We start from the raw sequence: 18,893 nt of genomic DNA on the forward strand, positions 1-18,893 counted from the left end.
TTGAACCGGTAACTACTGTAGTTTGCTTTCTTTTTTTTTCTTGCACATGTATTAGGGGTGTGGGAAAAAATCGATTCGAATTCGAATCGCGATTCTCACGTTGTGCGATTCAGAATCAATTCTCATTTTAAAAAAATCTATTTTTTTAATATATATATATATATATATATATATATATATATATATATATATATATATATATATATATATATATATATATATATACACACACACACACAGGTAAAAGCCAGTAAATTAGAATATTTTGAAAAACTTGATTTATTTCAGTAATTGCATTCAAAAGGTGTAACTTGTACATTATATTTATTCATTGCACACAGACTGATGCATTCAAATGTTTATTTCATTTAATTTTGATGATTTGAAGTGGCAACAAATGAAAATCCAAAATTCCGTGTGTCACAAAATTAGAATATTACTTAAGGCTAATACAAAAAAGGGATTTTTAGAAATGTTGGCCAACTGAAAAGTATGAAAATGAAAAATATGAGCATGTACAATACTCAATACTTGGTTGGAGCTCCTTTTGCCTCAATTACTGCGTTAATGCGGCGTGGCATGGAGTCGATGAGTTTCTGGCACTGCTCAGGTGTTATGAGAGCCCAGGTTGCTCTGATAGTGGCCTTCAACTCTTCTGCGTTTTTGGGTCTGGCATTCTGCATCTTCCTTTTCACAATACCCCACAGATTTTCTATGGGGCTAAGGTCAGGGGAGTTGGCGGGCCAATTTAGAACAGAAATACCATGGTCCGTAAACCAGGCACGGGTAGATTTTGCGCTGTGTGCAGGCGCCAAGTCCTGTTGGAACTTGAAATCTCCATCTCCATAGAGCAGGTCAGCAGCAGGAAGCATGAAGTGCTCTAAAACTTGCTGGTAGACGGCTGCGTTGACCCTGGATCTCAGGAAACAGAGTGGACCGACACCAGCAGATGACATGGAACCCCAAACCATCACCCAACCATGCAAATGTTGCATTTCCTTTGGAAATCGAGGTCCCAGAGTCTGGAGGAAGACAGGAGAGGCACAGGATCCACGTTGCCTGAAGTCTAGTGTAAAGTTTCCACCATCAGTGATGGTTTGGGGTGCCATGTCATCTGCTGGTGTCGGTCCACTCTGTTTCCTGAGATCCAGGGTCAACGCAGCCGTCTACCAGCAAGTTTTAGAGCACTTCATGCTTCCTGCTGCTGACCTGCTCTATGGAGATGGAGATTTCAAGTTCCAACAGGACTTGGCGCCTGCACACAGCGCAAAATCTACCCGTGCCTGGTTTACGGACCATGGTATTTCTGTTCTAAATTGGCCTGCCAACTCCCCTGACCTTAGCCCCATAGAAAATCTGTGGGGTATTGTGAAAAGGAAGATGCAGAATGCCAGACCCAAAAACGCAGAAGAGTTGAAGGCCACTATCAGAGCAACCTGGGCTCTCATAACACCTGAGCAGTGCCAGAAACTCATCGACTCCATGCCACGCCGCATTAACGCAGTTATTGAGGCAAAAGGAGCTCCAACCAAGTATTGAGTATTGTACATGCTCATATTTTTCATTTTCATACTTTTCAGTTGGGCAACATTTCTAAAAATCCCTTTTTTGTATTAGCCTTAAGTAATATTCTAATTTTGTGACACACGGAATTTTGGATTTTCATTTGTTGCCACTTCAAATCATCAAAATTAAATGAAATAAACATTTGAATGCATCAGTCTGTGTGCAATGAATAAATATAATGTACAAGTTACACCTTTTGAATGCAATTACTGAAATAAATCAAGTTTTTCAAAATATTCTAATTTACTGGCTTTTACCTGTATATATATATATATTATTATTTTTTTTTTATTTTTTTTTTAAATTAATCAATCCAACAAAACAATACACAACAATACCATAGCAATGCAATCCAATTCCAAAACCAAACTCGACCCAGCAACACTCAGAACTGCAATAAACAGAGCAATTGAGAGGAGACACAAACACGACACAGAACAATCCAAAAGTAGTGAAACAAAAATGAATATTATCAACAACAGTATCAATATTAGTTACAATTTCAACCTAGCAGTGATTAAAAATCCCTCATTGACATTCTCATTAGATAAAAATGAAACAATAGTGTCACAGTGGCTTACACTTGCATCGCATCTCATAAGCTTGACAACACACTGTGTCCAATATTTTCACAAAGATAAAATAAATCATATTTTTGGTTCATTTAATAGTTAAAACAAATGTACATTATTGCAGTAAGTTGATATAACATTGTCCTTTACAATTATAAAAGCTTTTTACAAAAGTCTACAACTCTGCTTGCATGTCAGCAGACTGGGGTAGATCCTGCTGAAATCCTTTGTATTGAATGAATAGAGAATCGCTTTGAATCTGGAAAAAATCGTTTTTGAATCGAGAATCGTGTTGAATTGAAAAAAAAAAATCGATTTTGAATCGAATCGAATCGTGGGACACCCAAAGATTCACAGCCCTAACATGTATGATGTACAGAATGAGTGTCAGGCAAAAGACAAGATGTGCTATGCCCGTCACCTGTTATCTGTATATATTTATTCACAATTGTTGTCAACTTGATATCAGCTTACTGTGTGTCACAAGTAGTGTACGCCAGTATTACATAATTGTTTTGCTGCTAACGTTGACGTCATTGTGTCCTCGCCATGACAGTTGCATTTCCTCTTTTCCAAAGATTCCCCCGGCGACTTAGCAAAGGAAAGCTGATACATCTGTACTCGTGTTATAAGTTCTAGGGGACTGGTGTTTAAATATAATGATTGTAACTGCAAGATTATAGATAGCAAGACACAATTTTAAAGCGTACAAAGTAGTAGCGTTTGATCATCTTGAACTCTTCTGTATCGTTAACATACATGCTAAATGACAAGCTAGCAACACAGTGTTTACATGTTTAACAGACGTTCCCAGTATTCAGCAAACGATTCCTGGCATAAGAGAACAGAAAAACGTGTCTCTCTCCACAGTGGCACGCTTTACTTTACTTGTAAAATGTTTCTTTCACACGGTAAATGCTATTAAATCAACTTGTTGTGAGAATTTGGAAGTATTAGAAAGTTTACCTTGCGTTAACGTCTCCAGATTCAATCCAGGCGCTCTTTTTCTGTTCGGCTTCCTTTTTCCGGTTTCGACAGCTTCGGAAGTTCTAATTGGCTGCTTCAACTTCCGTTTTTTTTCATTATTTCTTTTCAAAATAAACTTCCTTTGTGTTATGTAAAATAAATAACATGGCGTTATTTTTTATATTTAAAATTGTTCAAATGCGTAGTAGATATTTAGGTTTATTTATTAGAACAATTATATTTAAATATGTGACTTAGACTAATTAGACTTCCTTTTATTGTCATTCAAATTTTAACTTTACAGTACAGATAAAACGACATTTCGTTGCATTAGCTCGTTGTAGTGCAGGATAAAAGAGCAATAAGGTGCAGATATAAAGAAATAGATAACTGTACAAATAAATATATTGCACTTTTGCATATGCATCCGCGTTTATGGATGTATATTCTTTATATTCCAGCGAGTTAATCCGTTGGGGGGATTGAGGGGATTATTATTATGATGCGTTCAAGAGTTTTATGGTTTGAAGGAAGAAGAGGTTCTGCTACAGAGGCTGCGGAACCTCTTTCTAGAGTCCAGCAGTGAAAATTAATAGCAGTGTATTAATATACAATTTGTATATAATCATGTTGTGGATATTTGGGTCATTGTATTAATTGTTTTATTAATATAAAATTCATATACGACATATTTGTATAAATCATCAATTCACATAACAATTACCATATACCTGCAACTCAAAGGCCAGTTAATAACATTTAGAATTCATCCTAACAGGAAACCCAGGATCAGGCAATATATTATGCAAATTAAAAAAATACAACATTGTATAGGCCTAGTTGTAGCAGACGTTTTTTGAAGAGTTCCAGGTACGGAAACAACAGGATACATTTCTGTGCAGCTTTTCCCAGGCTGCTTTTCTTACTACATCCAGGTTCACAGTGCAGCGAGAACACTGACATCTAGTGTTGATAGGGGCCAGACCTCCTGCAAGCTTGACATCCATTCATGAGGATGACGACATGAGTTTTAAATTAGTATTCTATAGCAGGGTTGTCCAAACGTTTTTTTTTTTACATACAGAAACATTAAAGTTAAAGGGTGGCCAAGTGATTTATTTTCTTTGACTAAACACTCTATAATAACAAGTGTAGGTAACGTAGGTTAAAATGTTAAGCTGTTAAATGTATTTTAATCAGAATTATTATATCTTTCTAAAATATTAGAATTTCATGTTTTTCTCTTTTCAATGTGGCCATAATCCTACTTTATTCTTTTTTTATATTTGAGTTTTGTATGTAGAATATTCGCTTCGGGACAGTACAAATCAGGCTGCGGCACATTATGTCCCCAGGGGCACTTTGGACACCCTTGCTGTAAAGTAATGAAATACATTAAATACAATTGGAATGACAATAAATTAACACCATTCTAAGAGAAAAAGTTTACCTTTTTTTTAATGAGATTAGGAAACCATATGAGATTATGCGGTTTGAGTTTGTATGGTATTTTGTCATTTGATTATTGAAATGTAAATGTAAAGCATTTCTGTATGATTTTACTAAGTAACCTTCTATTTGTTGTATTATGTTTTATTTTGCATGATATTTAAAGGAGAACTGCCCTTTTTTTTTTTTTTTTTTTAGAAATCCTGCCTATCGTTCATAATCATTATAAGAGACAAGAAGAATTTTTTTTGCATTATCACATGTAAAAAATCGTCTCGTTCTACATTGCAAGCAATGCAGCTAACGCAAGCAATCAATTCTACCTCTAAATCACTTTAAAAATGCATTCAAAAAAACGTCACCAATATTTAATTTAAGTATAATAACCAAACTGTAGCGACATTGTTATTGTAAGAGAGAACACTGAGGAACTCTTCTTCTAGCCTATGAACACATGGGCGTGCTACGGTATCAGCCGTAAAAGCTAACTACGGCAAGAGATAAGCTAGCTTCTACGTCAGTACGAAACGTGTTTGAGTTTGTAATGCGCAACACAATTTGATAAGACACAAATCTTACAAACTGAAAAACATGAACAATCGTATTACAGTATCTGTAAAGTATTAGCCCACATGTCATGTTTTGTTTGTACACAGCTAGCCAGACAGCGTATGCACTGTAGTTGTACGGTGATGTGCTGCATGTATCATGAATAATATTAAAGTGTGACTCACTCGATGGACAGTCGTGCATTTGGTCCAGCTGGCCAGGGATGTTACTAGTAACACGCATGACGTGCTGCATTTATTATGATCAATATTACAGTGACTCACTCGTCTGTTTGGACCAGCCGGCCAAGGACATTTTGGATAAGCACGCCATTCGTGTCAAAATAGTCTCCAAATTCCACATTTGCAGCTTCAAGTCGCTTTCACTTCACTCTATCGGCTTCCATCTGCACCAACGTTTCCCCCTCTTCTTCGTGCTCGCTTCTGGAAGCATTAGTTCATTTTCCGTACATTCAGATTCAAAAAGATAAGGTTGTGAATCCTCATTTGTCCAAATATAGTCATCTTTGTTGTCTGTTACCAAGTCTGCCATGATTAGGACACACACAAGCGTTTTGTATCCGGAAGTACGAACACACATTTGTTGCTGGAAGTCGGACGTGCGCTGCTATGGAAACGGAAATAAATGCGGGGAGAAACTCAGTCCTGGAAATTATTAAAACTACCAAAATATGGTAAATATTGTACATTGTACAGCATAGTGTTATGAATGTGTCTGTTACTACAATATATATAGACTTGTATTATGACGACTTCATTCCTGTAAAATAAATGTTTTTTCTTTTGATTTTAATTATGTCAGATTTTGGCTTTTACCATTTTTTCTTAAGACAACTTTCTTCTTGCACCGCTACAATTTTATTCTCCACACCACAAATTCATTCTCATTAGGTTTTCTAACAATTTTCAACAATATAACTGTAATTTTTTTGTGTAATATTACAACTATGCTTATAATGTCTCAGATTTGTTTTCTTCTAACTTTGCGACTTTTTTCCTTTAAAGGGGAACATTATCACAATTTCAGAAGGGTTAAAACCATTAAAAATCAGTTCCCAGTGGCTTATTTTATTTTTCGAAGTTTTTTTCAAAATTTTACCCATCACGCAATATCCCTAAAAAAAGCTTCAAAGTGCCTGATTTTAACCATCGTTATATACACCCGTCCATTTTCCTGTGACGTCACATAGTGATGCCAACACAAACAAACATGGCGGATAGAACAGCAAGCTATAGCGACATTGCTCGGATTCAGACTCGGATTTCAGCGGCTTAAGCGATTCAACAGATTACGCATGTATTGAAACGGATGGTTGTAGTGTGGAGGCAGGTAGCGAAAACAAAATTGAAGAAGAAACTGAAGCTATTGAACCATATCGGTTTGAACCGTATGCAAGCGAAACCGACGAAAACGACACGACAGCCAGCGACACGGGAGAAAGCGAGGACGAATTTGGCGATCGCCTTCTAACCAACGATTGGTATGTGTTTGTTTGGCATTAAAGGAAACTAACATCTATGAACTAGGTTTACAGCATATGAAATACATTTGGCAACTACATGCACTTTGAGAGTGCAGACAGCCCAATTTTCATCAATTAATATATTCTGTAGACATACCCTCATCCGCTCTCTTTTCCTGAAAGCTGATCTGTCCAGTTTTGAAGTAGATGTCAGCAGGCCAGGGAAGCTAGGGTCGATATTCTTCTCTTGATCATCTTCGGTGGCATAAGGGACGGTGTGAGCCAAGACATCCAGGGGGTTTAGCTCGCTCGTCTGCGGGAACAAACTGCCGCCATTGCTTGCCGTGCTACCGAGGTCCTTTGTCCCTGAATTGCTCACACACTCCGGCAGATTCAATGGGGGTATGGCGGCAGATTTCTTTGACTTTATCGTTGAAAATGCATCTGCTTTGAGTGTCGCAGGATATCCACACATTCTTGCCATCTCTGTCGTAGCATAGCTTTTGTCGGTAAAGTGTGCGGAACAAACGTCCAATTTCTTGCCACTTTCGCATCTTTGGGCCAATGGTGCAACTTGAATCCGTCCCTGTTCGAGTTGTTTCATCCTCCGACAACACACAGACGAGGCATGATGTCTCCAAGGTACGGAAAACAGTAGAAAAAACGGAAAATAACAGAGCGGATTTGACTCGGTGTTTGAGAAAATGGCGGATTGCTTCCCGATTTGACGTCATCGCTCCGAGAGCGAATAATAGAAAGGCGTTTAATTCGCCAAAATTCACCCATTTAGAGTTCGGAAATCGGTTAAAAAAATATATGGTCTTTTTTCTGCAACATCAAGGTATACATTGACGTTTACATAGGTCTGGTGATAATGTTCCCCTTTAAATAGAAAATTCATACATGCTATTTATGTTAGCATCTGCTTGCTAAAATTGACCTGACCATGTTATTGATCTTCATGGAATTGCATTGCTCATTTTGTACAAAACAGTTAGACCCTTATCTTGCGTGCCGTTTCTATGGTTATCATCACATTTTCTGCTAGGCACCCTTCTGCGGTGGCATCACCAAAAAAGAAAGAAGACAAAGAAAAACAGTCTCTTTGTCTTTTGAAATGCTGTTTCACATTGTGTCTTTTGTTGTTGACAAGTTTTTTTTAGAGGCATATTTTTCCAGAAAATGTTGGTTGAACTTTAAACGATGGCACTCTTCGGGCGTTTGACATTGGAGTTTCCACCGTGTAATGACCATAATAAAGTTTCTGCAGGTCTAAACAGGACAAGGTGAAACCCAGCAAATTACACAACACATAAAATTCATCTTTAATGAGAGGCATAATAACATGCATGATAGTGCTGTGCCTGTTCTTTATTGTTTTCTACTTTATTGTGCTTCCAGGACATGCGGTATTATAATAATTGGCCCCAAAACAGTCCGCTGCAAATTAGGCCTCTTTTGCCTTGAGGCAATGGAGACGCTAACAGTGCAGCAGACCTACAGACAAAGGGTCCTTTTTAATGCAGGGAATAAAGTAAGTGTCAATAATCTACACAAGTGAAGGCAATCTCCCAAGGTTTTCAAACCCTTCGGTGTTTTATTCATGCCAGAGGGATCATAATTGACCCCTGCACTTTGTGGGGGGATGGGGGGGGGCGCCATGAGATGAAAGAATGTGATGTTTTTTAATTCAACTTTTTGGTCCCCCCTTGTTATGCCAGTCCAATACTATTGGATTGCGGGTCGTGAATTATTCAGCACATATAGTGGGCAAGGCTATCTTAGCATTAGAAGATGTTTTGTGAAACAAGACTGAAAGAAATCTAATGAGTTGAAAAAAAACAAACTGCCACATATTAAAGTCACGTCAAAATAAAAAATACCACTTGATACATTGGAACAAGCCTTCTATGTCAAGTCTTGTTCCACCGTGTTCGCCATAAGTGGCCGACCGCTTGTGTCGATTCATTCATCCATCCATCTTATTCCGCTTACCTGAGGTCGGGTCGCGGGGGCAGCAGCCTAAGCAGGGAAGCCCAGACTTCCCTCTCCCCAGCCACTTCGTCCAGCTCCTCCCGGGGGATCCTGAGGCGTTCCCAGGCCAGCCGGGAGACCAGATGCCCGAACCACCTCATCTGGCTCCTCTCGATGTGGAGGAGCAGCGGCTTTACTTTGAGCTCCCCCCGGATGACAGAGCTTCTCACCCTATCTCTAAGGGAGAGCCCCACCACCCGGCGAAGGAAACTAATTTTGGCCTCCTGTACCCGAGATCTCGTCCTTTCGGTCAAAACCCAAAACTCATGACCATAGGTGAGAATGGGAAGATCGACCGGTAAATTGAGAGTTTTGCCTTTCGGCTCAGCTCCTTCTTCACCACAACGGACCAATACAGCGTCCGCATTACTGAAGACGCCGCACCGATCCGCCTGTCGATCTCACGATCCACTCTTCCCTCACTCATGAACAAGTCTCCGAGGTACTTGAACTCCTCCACTTGGAGCAGGGTCTCCTCCCCAACCCGGAGATGGCACTCCACCCTTTTCCGGGCGAGAACCATGGACTCGCTTACTGCTGCGCCAGGTCCACTACTAACCACATTGTGAAGTATGCGGACGACACGACAGTAGTGGGCCTCATCCGTGACAACAACGACATGGACTACAGGGAAGAGGTGAAACATCTGGTTGACTGGTGCAGAACCAACAACCTGGTCCTGAATGTCAACAAGACCAAGGAGATCATCGTTGACTTCAGGAAGCACCAGTCCAGCCACGCTCCACTCTACATCAACGGCACAGCGGTGGAGATAGTAAGCAGCACCAAGTTCCTGGGGGTGCAGATAACTGACAATATAACCTGGTCCCTACAGACCGGAGCTCTTGTAAAAAGAGCTCAGCAGCGCATGCACTTTTTGCGTCGGATGAAAAGAGTACAGCTCCCTCCCCCCATTCTCACCACATTCTACAGAGGCACTATAGAGAGCCTGCTGACCAACTGCATCTCTGTCTGGACTGGAGCCTGCAATGCCTCAGACTGGAAGTCTCTCCAGAGAGTGGTGAGGACGGCGGAAAAGATCATCAGGAATCCTCTTGCTCCTATCCAGGAGATCGCGAGAAGCCGCTGCCTGACCAGGGCTCAGAAAATCTGCAAAGACTTCTCCCACCCCCACCAAGGACTGTTTTCACTGCTGGACTCTAGAAAGAGGTTCCGCAGCCTCCGAAGCAGAACCTCCAGGTTCTGTAACAGCTTCTTCCCTCAGGCCGTAAGACTCTTGAACGCATCATAATTAAATTATCCCCTCAACTCCCCCCAAAATGGATTAACTCGCTGGAATAAAAAAGACAATATAACATACTGTACATCCATAAACGTGGACGCATGTGAAAAAGTGCAATATATTTATCTGTACAGTAATCTATTTATTTATTTATAAATATGTATATATATTTATTTATTTTATATATATATATTATATATTATTTATATATATTTATTTATATTCATTTATTTATATATGCACCTTATTGCTTTGTTATCCTGCACTACCATGAGTTTATGTAACGAAATGTCGTTCTTATCTGTGCTGTAAAGTTCATATTTGAATGACAATAAAAAGGAAGTCTAAGTCTAAGTATAAGTCTAATATTGTGGGTACAGTATTGGTGCATTTCCAACATGCATACAGTTACAATATGGTACATCACATAATGCCAGTCTTACATTGCAACATGTCGGAAAAGGAGTAGGAAGAAGCTGATCTTGCTTAATCCTACCTCTCTTATGTTTCATTGCAATGTCTAGCAGAAGTGTTTGTTCACGCTCTGTACTCAATCTGTAACACCCATCCATCCATCCATTTTCTACAGCTTGTGGGGGGGAGGTGCTGGAGCCTATCCCAGCTGCACTCGGGCGGAAGGCGCGGTACACCCTGGAAAAGTCGCCACCTCATCGCAGGGCCAACACAGATAGACAGCACAAATAGGTAAATAATGGATAGATAAATACATACGTAAATAAATAAATACTTACATAAATAAATACACTTACTAATAAATAAATAAATGAATAGTTTTCATGAATATGAAAACTATTTATACAGTGGCGTGAAACACCGAAGAGGCACCCACAGCGTATATGGGTGTAGAAATTATGTTTTTGTTTGGTTGCTTGTCTATGCATGGTGCAATCGTTTGTGCACAATATTTGTTATTGGTTAATTATTTTTTTATTTTTTTTGTTGGTTTACTTTTGTAGCTGTATGTAGAAATGGCACTGCTGGATTAGCAGCTGGTTGCATTAGCTCTGCTCTTTTAATGTCTTTAAAGTCCTTTATGTTCTTTGATGTTTCCCACTTACACACATGTTTATGTGTACTATGGCTGTGAGGTTTTTTTCCTCCTTGGCCTCAGTCTGGACCCCATCTCCAGGGGCCCAGGCTTAGACTGATTTTTTTTTTTCTCAGCAACATAACTACTGTCCAGTTACACAAAATTAAACGTGCAGACGGTAACTTCCTGTTTAGTGCAAAGTAAACAGCAAATGTATTGTTTTGATCGTTCGCCACCAAAAGAAAGATTTGCATGAAAGATGCATGAAACGTGCATGAAACGTGCAAACTTAATCGCGCACGCAAAGCTGAACGCAGCATAGGTTTGCGTCTCTGAAATGAGTAAAATAGCGATCGATTCGTCATCCATTTAGCGTGTTATTGTTCATGTAAATGCAGATTCATTGCATATTATAAGAACACCCACAATACTGAGAGGAGGAGATGCAAATATTAACATTTAGCACTCGCAATGTGATTTATTAGGTCTGAAACTGGTTTTGCGTCAATATTGAGCACGTTTGAAAGGAAGTAGGCGATCAGTGCAATGACAGACAACAGAAGGACACAATGCTCCATGCCCATGTCGACATATTTGGACTGTTGGAAATAAAAATATTAGACAATTAATTGGACAATTAGCAAAGCCATATTAGAGAGACAGAGTGTGTAAAGGGCAGGTTTCAAGTCAGCGCTCATCAAGACAAATTTAATTGATTAATGGTTTACACCAAAACAAATTTAATTGATTTGTTTGTGTGTATTTTTTTTAAATATGGTGTTAATTTTTTTGGTCGACTTCACAACTTTAATTATTTATATTATTAATACATCTCCTATGTGATAAACATTTTGAACTTTATTTAAAACCTCCTTATTGCAACCTTATTATTCACTTATTATTTGAATAAACACTTAACTATTCATATATGATACATTTATTTATTGTTTATTTATTTAATAGATATGTATTTACTTACCCAATTATCCATTTATTTACTTACTTACTTACTTATGTATTTATTCAGTGTAGAGAATAAGTAAAAATGTGTGTTAGAAATTGCTATGAAATGAAAAGAGGTCGGATTAAAAAAAACTCTGCTTCTTCCTACTCCTTTTCGGACATGAGAAACTGGAATCGTGATGTAGTTGTATGAATGTTTGAAATAAACTAACACAATAAGCATAACCATAATAATTGTTATACTATTTAACCACACTTTAATTTAATTTGCTGCATAATTTGCATTTGAACAAATTCATAGGGAAAGAAAGGTTAAAAATGTATTACCTTAGGTGCAAAATAAAAAATTTAATATAATTGGAACATAAGTTGCAAATGTTTCTGACACAGCTTTGATCGGGATTTAATCCTATTGCATTAAAAATAATAGTTGACCCACTAACATGGACTTTGAAAAGCATTGGGGAAATTTGCCATTAAATTCCAATTGTGGAAAGTTTGCGATAACATTTCATATGCCATTCATTATTAGGCATTTTACAAGCACTTATTCACACAAAACAGGCACAAACTCTCACATTATTAACCGTACCCACTCGGCACCCCTTGCACTGGTCACCCGGGGGGTCCCCACATCTGCGGTCTCTTTCAAGGTTTCTCGTTGTTCCCATTGGGTTGAGTTTTTTCTTGCCCTGATGTAGGATCTGAGCCGAGCATGTTGTTGTGGCTTGTGCAGCCCTTTGAGACATTTGTGATTAAGGGCTTTGTAAGTAAAACTTTGATAGATTGATTGATTGAAATTGCAAACTCATTAAAATTTCTTTAAAAATGTCAAGTATTGGCAATACCATCATCGTGTTTCCTTGGCATTGGAGAAATACCACAATCTGCAGCATTGCCCGCCCGTGTGATCTATGTATGCTACAAATATATATTTAGTAGGTATATAAAATGCAATATATCACCACAGAAATCTCTTCCACGAATATGACTCTCTAATTTATCCCAGAATGCTGGCTCTTGATGAGAACAAAGTCGTTAATGACGTACAAGAGTTTCGTTTATGTGTTATGTGCTTCAGCTCAAGGACCTCACATAACATATGCGTTCTAATTAAAATCTGGTTTTGTCAGATGATAATCACAGCATCAAGTGTTGATACTCGAGTCAATCATCTCGGGTGGCATATAAGTACCTAATTGTATCGGTTTTAAGTAGTAAGATACGTGATTTTTTTTACATTTTCATCTGCGTTGTTTGAAAGCAATAAAAGTTCATGTTGACATTAAAAGGTAAAACTTAACAAGGAGGAGAGCATCTACTTAGATGAGCTGTTTTTGCTGTAAAATATTTCCATTTTATTTGACTTAAGCACAACTAGATATTGTTTTTTATGGTTTTATATTAACTAAATAGCGTTAATATTAACTTGCTTTTACACACTAACGACTGTAGAAAATGTGAAAATGTTTGTTTTTGCTGAGGATGTTCATAAAGGAGCAACATGAAGGCGAAATGTTAGCTTTTAAAAAGTTTGTGGCGTCAATGTTTCATTAAATTATTCAGATCTGGCCCGCCACATCATCTAATGTGGCCCGCAAAAGTCTGGAAATAATGTGCATCAATAAGGTACTTCGTCTTTCTTATTAAATGTATTCATTCTGTCCATTTTGACAGAAAAACATTATGTAATGTATGAAATTGTATGTCTTTTAAACGCTAATATTATCTGATCATGCAACAAATATTATAATATTCCATCCATCCATCCATTTTCTACCGCTTGTCCCTTTTTTGGGGTTGCGGGGGGAGGGGGTGCTGGAGCCTATCTCAGCTGCGTTTGGGCGGAAGGCGGGGTACACCCGGGTCAAGTCGCCCCCTCATCGCAGGGTCAACACAGATAGACAGACAACATTCACACTCACATTCACACACTAGGGCCAATTTAGTGTTGCCAATCAACCTATCCCCAGGTGCATGTCTTTGGAGGTGGGAGGAAGCTGGAGGACCCGGAGGGAACCCACACAGTCACGGGGAGAACATGCAAACTCCACGCAGAAAGACACCAAACCCGGGATCGAACTCAGGACCTTGGTATTGTGAGGCACATGCACTAATCCCTGTTTAACCGTGCTGCCCTATATACTATTATAAATTTTTTGTAAAAATGTAAATGAATATTTAGATATCTGCTTGTCACCTTGACCTATGATTTCAAAGCAAGTAATCCATCAGTTTGTACGTAAATAATGAAATGCATAGGCAATTGTGTAATAATATCATGAGGGGAATATACATTAATATTCATATATATTTACTGTTACAAACAGAACTCTTTAGGCAGCCATAATTGCAATGTGGCCCTCAATGAAAACCCGTTTTACACCCCTTGATTAAATATTTACATGTACAGTAGGTAGGGGATTCAAATGGCTCCATTCGTCACGGTTTACCTGACACATGAAACGTGATGCTTTTGGGGGCTGCACTATCCACTTCAGCCGCCAGATGGCAGTAGAGCGTTGAATGTCTTATAATGTGTTTTGTGGCAATTCCAACTTTGACCCCAGCGTCAGTTGCTACGTATGGTGGCGCTTTCCATCGTTTTTAGCAGACTGCTTTGCCAAAATATCAGTGAAGTGAAGTCAATTGTATTTATATAGCGCCTTTTCGCTAGTCACTCAAAGCGTTTTACATACGGAAACCCATTATCTACATTTTTAAGCTACATATAAACCAGTGTACAAATAAACCAGTGTGGGCGGAACTAGGAGCAGGTGGGCAAAGTGTCTTGCCCAAGGACACACCACTGTGACTGGGATGGCGGACACGATATTCGAACCTGGAACCCTCAAGTTGCTGGTACGGCCGCTCTACCAATGGAGCCACTAACCAAGCCACGCCATAACTCCACATTACTCCCCCAACTTCCTCTCACGCAAGATCCACCCAGGAATGGGGCCATATAAATCCCTTCTCTACTGTAATATTACATTAAATACATTAATGACACATTTAATAACACGTTATTGTATTTAATTCCAAGTGTATTTAATCAATGACACATTTGAGTAATTAATTTGTTAAATTCGGTCCTATTTGGCAAATGTATCCTGTTTTTGTCGAATCGGTGCAGAGCTTTCAGCTGTTCTTTGGGTTAGGTGGATGTAGAGCATGTGTACATTATTAAATTGATAAAGCCCAGCAACACAAAACCACGTCGCCCCTTGTACTAACTGACCTCCTGCGGTTTGAAGAGGTTACCCAGCAGGCACAAGACATTCAAACAACGTTGAGAACTTATTGAGTTAGGTCCTGACGTTGAGCAACTCAAACGTAACGTTGAAAAAACATGCTTTTTGACGACGTTTAACAAATGTTGGGCTCTGACTTTGATTTGACCATTGAATTTTGGTCATGTCCAAACCAATAAGCGATAACATAAATACAACGTTGAAACAACATGCCTTTTGACAACTTTTATTCAATATCAGGTAGAATTGTACAGTATACCAGTCTTCATACTTGCCAACCTTGAGACCTCCGATTTCGGGAGGTAGGGGGTGGGGGGTGGGAGGGGGCGTGGTTAAGAGGGGAGGAGTATATTTACAGCTAGAATTCACCAAGTCAAGTATTTCATATATATATATATATATATATATGTCTTAATAAGGTTATCCAAAAAATAGTGCTCGATACCGTAGTAGAGCGCAATATATGTATGTGTGGGAAAAAATCACAAGACTATTTCATCTCTACAGGCCTGTTTCATGAGGGGGGGGTTCCCTCAATCATCAGGAGATTTTAATGGGAGCATTCACATACCATGGATTATATAGGGCACAGAGTGGGTGGGTACAGGCTGGTGTAGGGGCGTGGTGATTGGCTCATGTGTTACCTAGGAGGTGTTTCCGTCTGTGGCGGGATGCTGTTACAATTTCGCTGCGCTTGTTGAGGGATGACAGGTCTGGACGGTAAATAATAAACAGTTTTTCTTTCAAGCATAGGTTGCATCTTTTATTACCACTATTGTAAGGTGTGCTGGATGCAAGAATTTGCCATGTTATTGAATATTCAACTTTTGAGGTCCCAAATGTGTTTGCTGAGTTCTGTGGTATTCCGCAGGAACCAAAACCTGCGAAATACTAAAGATAAAGGTGAAGTTATAACACTGAAACGCCCTCAGGAAGAGGTGCTTTAAGACACGGCTAGCTAGCAAGCGGCTAACGTCCATCCGCAGTGTTTTAGCTACTTCTAAATCACTAATACTCGCCTCCATGGCGACAAATAAAGTACGTTTCTTACAAGTATCATCCCTGCAGGACGAGGAATAGCTAAACATGCTTCACTACACACCGTAGCTCACCGGCATCAAAATGTAAACAAACACCATTTGTGGATCTACACCTAACATCCAATGTAATGATACCAAGTACAATAGCGTATCTTGTCCATACTACTATGATTACGTCGATATTTTTTGGCATCACAACATCTTCTTTCTGTAACGACCGGGTCGCATAGTGATGCGGGTGTGGTTCTCCCAAGGATGCAGACGGCTTCGGACACAGCTTGCAGGTAGGAAAATGATTTATTTAAAATATAAATCATTCGATGAACAAACAAAAGACGTGCAAATAGCAAAAGGCAAAAACAAAAGGACTAGCGTGGGAGCTAGCAGGCAAAATGGCATAGCGTGAAAAGCTAGCGGGAATCAAAGTTGTCGTCATCAGTTGTGTAAGAACAAACTAGGAAGCCAGACCGAGTGAGGCCAGGACAAAGACTAAATAGCCCTCTGATTAGTGCCCGGGCAACAGGTGCGCGTCCCGAACACTAACCAGAGGCAGGTGAAAGTAATCAGTTGACATGGCAACTGAACACAAACAAAATCAAGGTGCTGAAAACATGTGACTCAAACATAAACAAACTATGATCCGGGCAGCGGATCGTAACACTTTCGTTTTTTAAAAATGTATATTATGTTTATAAACCCAGGAAATATGTCGCTGAACACATGAGGACTTTGAATATGACCAATGTATGTTCCTGTAACTACTTGGTATCGGATTGATACCCAAATTTGTGGTATCATCCAAAACTAATGTAAAGCATCCAAACAACAGAAGAATACATTATTATTACATTTTAACAGTAGTGTAGATAGAACATGTAAAAAGAGAAAATAACCAGATGTTAACAGTAAATCAACAAGTAGATTGATAATAAATTTTCTACCACTTGTCCTTAATAATTTTGAGAAAATAATAGAATGATAAATGACACAATATGTTACTGCATACGTCAGCAGCTAAATTAAGAGCCTTTGTTTGCTTACTGACTACTAAAAGACAAGTTGTCTTGTTAGTTCACTATTTTTTTTAAGGACAAACTTGCAATAAGAAACATATGTTCAATGTACCGTAAGATTTTTTGTTAAAATAAAGCCAATAATGCAATTTTTGTGGTACCCTTTATTTAGAAAAGTACCGAAAAACATCGAAATAATTTTGGTAACGGTAACGGTACCAAAATATTGGTATCGGGACAACACTAATGTCAGGTTGTGACGTTGATTTAACCATTGAAATTTGGTAATTTTAAAACCAACAATGTGGATCCAATGTTAGGTATCAACATTGTCTCCATTTACAAATACAACTATTTTGCAACGTTGTTTCAAAGGCAGTTTTAAAGGACATGTATGTGTCATCGACGTTGTATCAATGTCTTGTGCCTGCTGGGTAAGCACCATTTGTTCAGTGAGAAAATTGCCACATCAAGTATAAATAAATCTAAAGTGTGAAATGCTGTCGGATCAGCACTCCTTTTTTCCTCACCTAATGATGTCTCAAAGAGGCAAAAAGTAACCCTCGGTGCCGCTTAAACTCAGCAAAAAAAAAATCTATTTACCCGCAAATTAAAGCTGTGAACTTGTTTAGGCCAGGAATGTGTACTGGTGAAGAAACAGGGCAATTACTCGGAAAGAGTGAGCCCGGGGGAGAGGCTTCATTCGGATGCAAACTTTGGCTTTGAGCTACTCAAGGCGGATGCGCTTGACACATGACAAGAAAAGGGCGGGGCATATTCAGAAAACTTTTTCCTACCAAAGTGAATCAAAAGTGTTGCTAAAAAAATAATACTAGAATGCGGTTGGTTTGGCATGGGAAGCCTTGCAGGTTTGTTACGACATGGGAGGTTGTTTTTTTTTGTGCGCTTGCGGCAGGACTATGCATGAGCAGGTAGTCAGAAATGGCCGCTTTCTAGTGGGAATTCCTTTGTTGTTCCTTTGAGTGCAAAAGGGGAGTCTGCTTTTTACTAAACCCCAAAACTCAAGCAAGCTCTCCCTATGTCGTTCCTTACCTGGCTAATATTCCGCATTGCAACACAAACTCAATGCTGCTTGACTTTGGAAGTGTCTCCCCGCAGGGAACTCTCCAACAAGTCGGATAGCGGTCGCCGAGGGATTGACAGAACCTGCTGTATTCGCTGCTTGAAAAGAAAAGGCGGCGTTTGAAAATGTTACTTTGGGTGCGCGCGCCAATCTTTATTGTGACTTCCTGCATCGCTTGAGGGCTGCATTAATCAGTAAGCAAGACAGACGGACCGAGCTAAGTGCCGTGCATATAAAAAGTCCCCGTTCTTCCCTGGAAGAAGTCAAAAAATAACAAATAAATGGCAGCTTTTTTGGAAAACATTTCTAGAAAATACAATTTTAACACTATTCAGTTTAGAAAAGTGAAACATTTTATTTGTGTACACAATGAGTGTGATGATATATCTGAACTGTGGCAATCTTTAACCTTACAATGGTTTATCGATGTTCCCTAAAGCAGCTGTTCTTTACCTTTTTGGCTTTGGGGCCCAACATTTCCACCACAGACGGGCCCGGGGGCCCACTCAAATATTAAGACTGCATTAATAATCTTAGGGCAGCACGGTGGAAGAGGGGTTAGTGCGTCTGCCTCACAATACGAAGGTGCTGAGTAGTCTGGGGTTCAATCCCAGGCTCGGGATCTT

General features: G+C 39.2%; 1 protein-coding gene across 2 annotated transcripts in view; it reads right to left on the reverse strand.

Annotated features, from left to right (window-relative positions):
- arhgef39 (Rho guanine nucleotide exchange factor (GEF) 39) overlaps positions 1-3,185 on the reverse strand; it is a 97,308-nt gene extending 94,123 nt beyond the window's left edge. For both annotated transcript variants that reach the window (XM_061959028.2, XM_061959027.2), the window contains exon 1: positions 3,105-3,185. The gene's annotated coding sequence lies outside the window, so the exon portion shown is untranslated. The remainder of the gene's footprint in view (positions 1-3,104) is intronic.
- Between the last annotated feature and the right edge of the window lie 15,708 nt (positions 3,186-18,893).

The sequence above is a fragment of the Nerophis lumbriciformis genome, linkage group LG05 (genome assembly GCF_033978685.3).
Source record: "Nerophis lumbriciformis linkage group LG05, RoL_Nlum_v2.1, whole genome shotgun sequence".
NCBI classification, from domain to species: Eukaryota; Metazoa; Chordata; class Actinopteri; order Syngnathiformes; family Syngnathidae; genus Nerophis; species Nerophis lumbriciformis.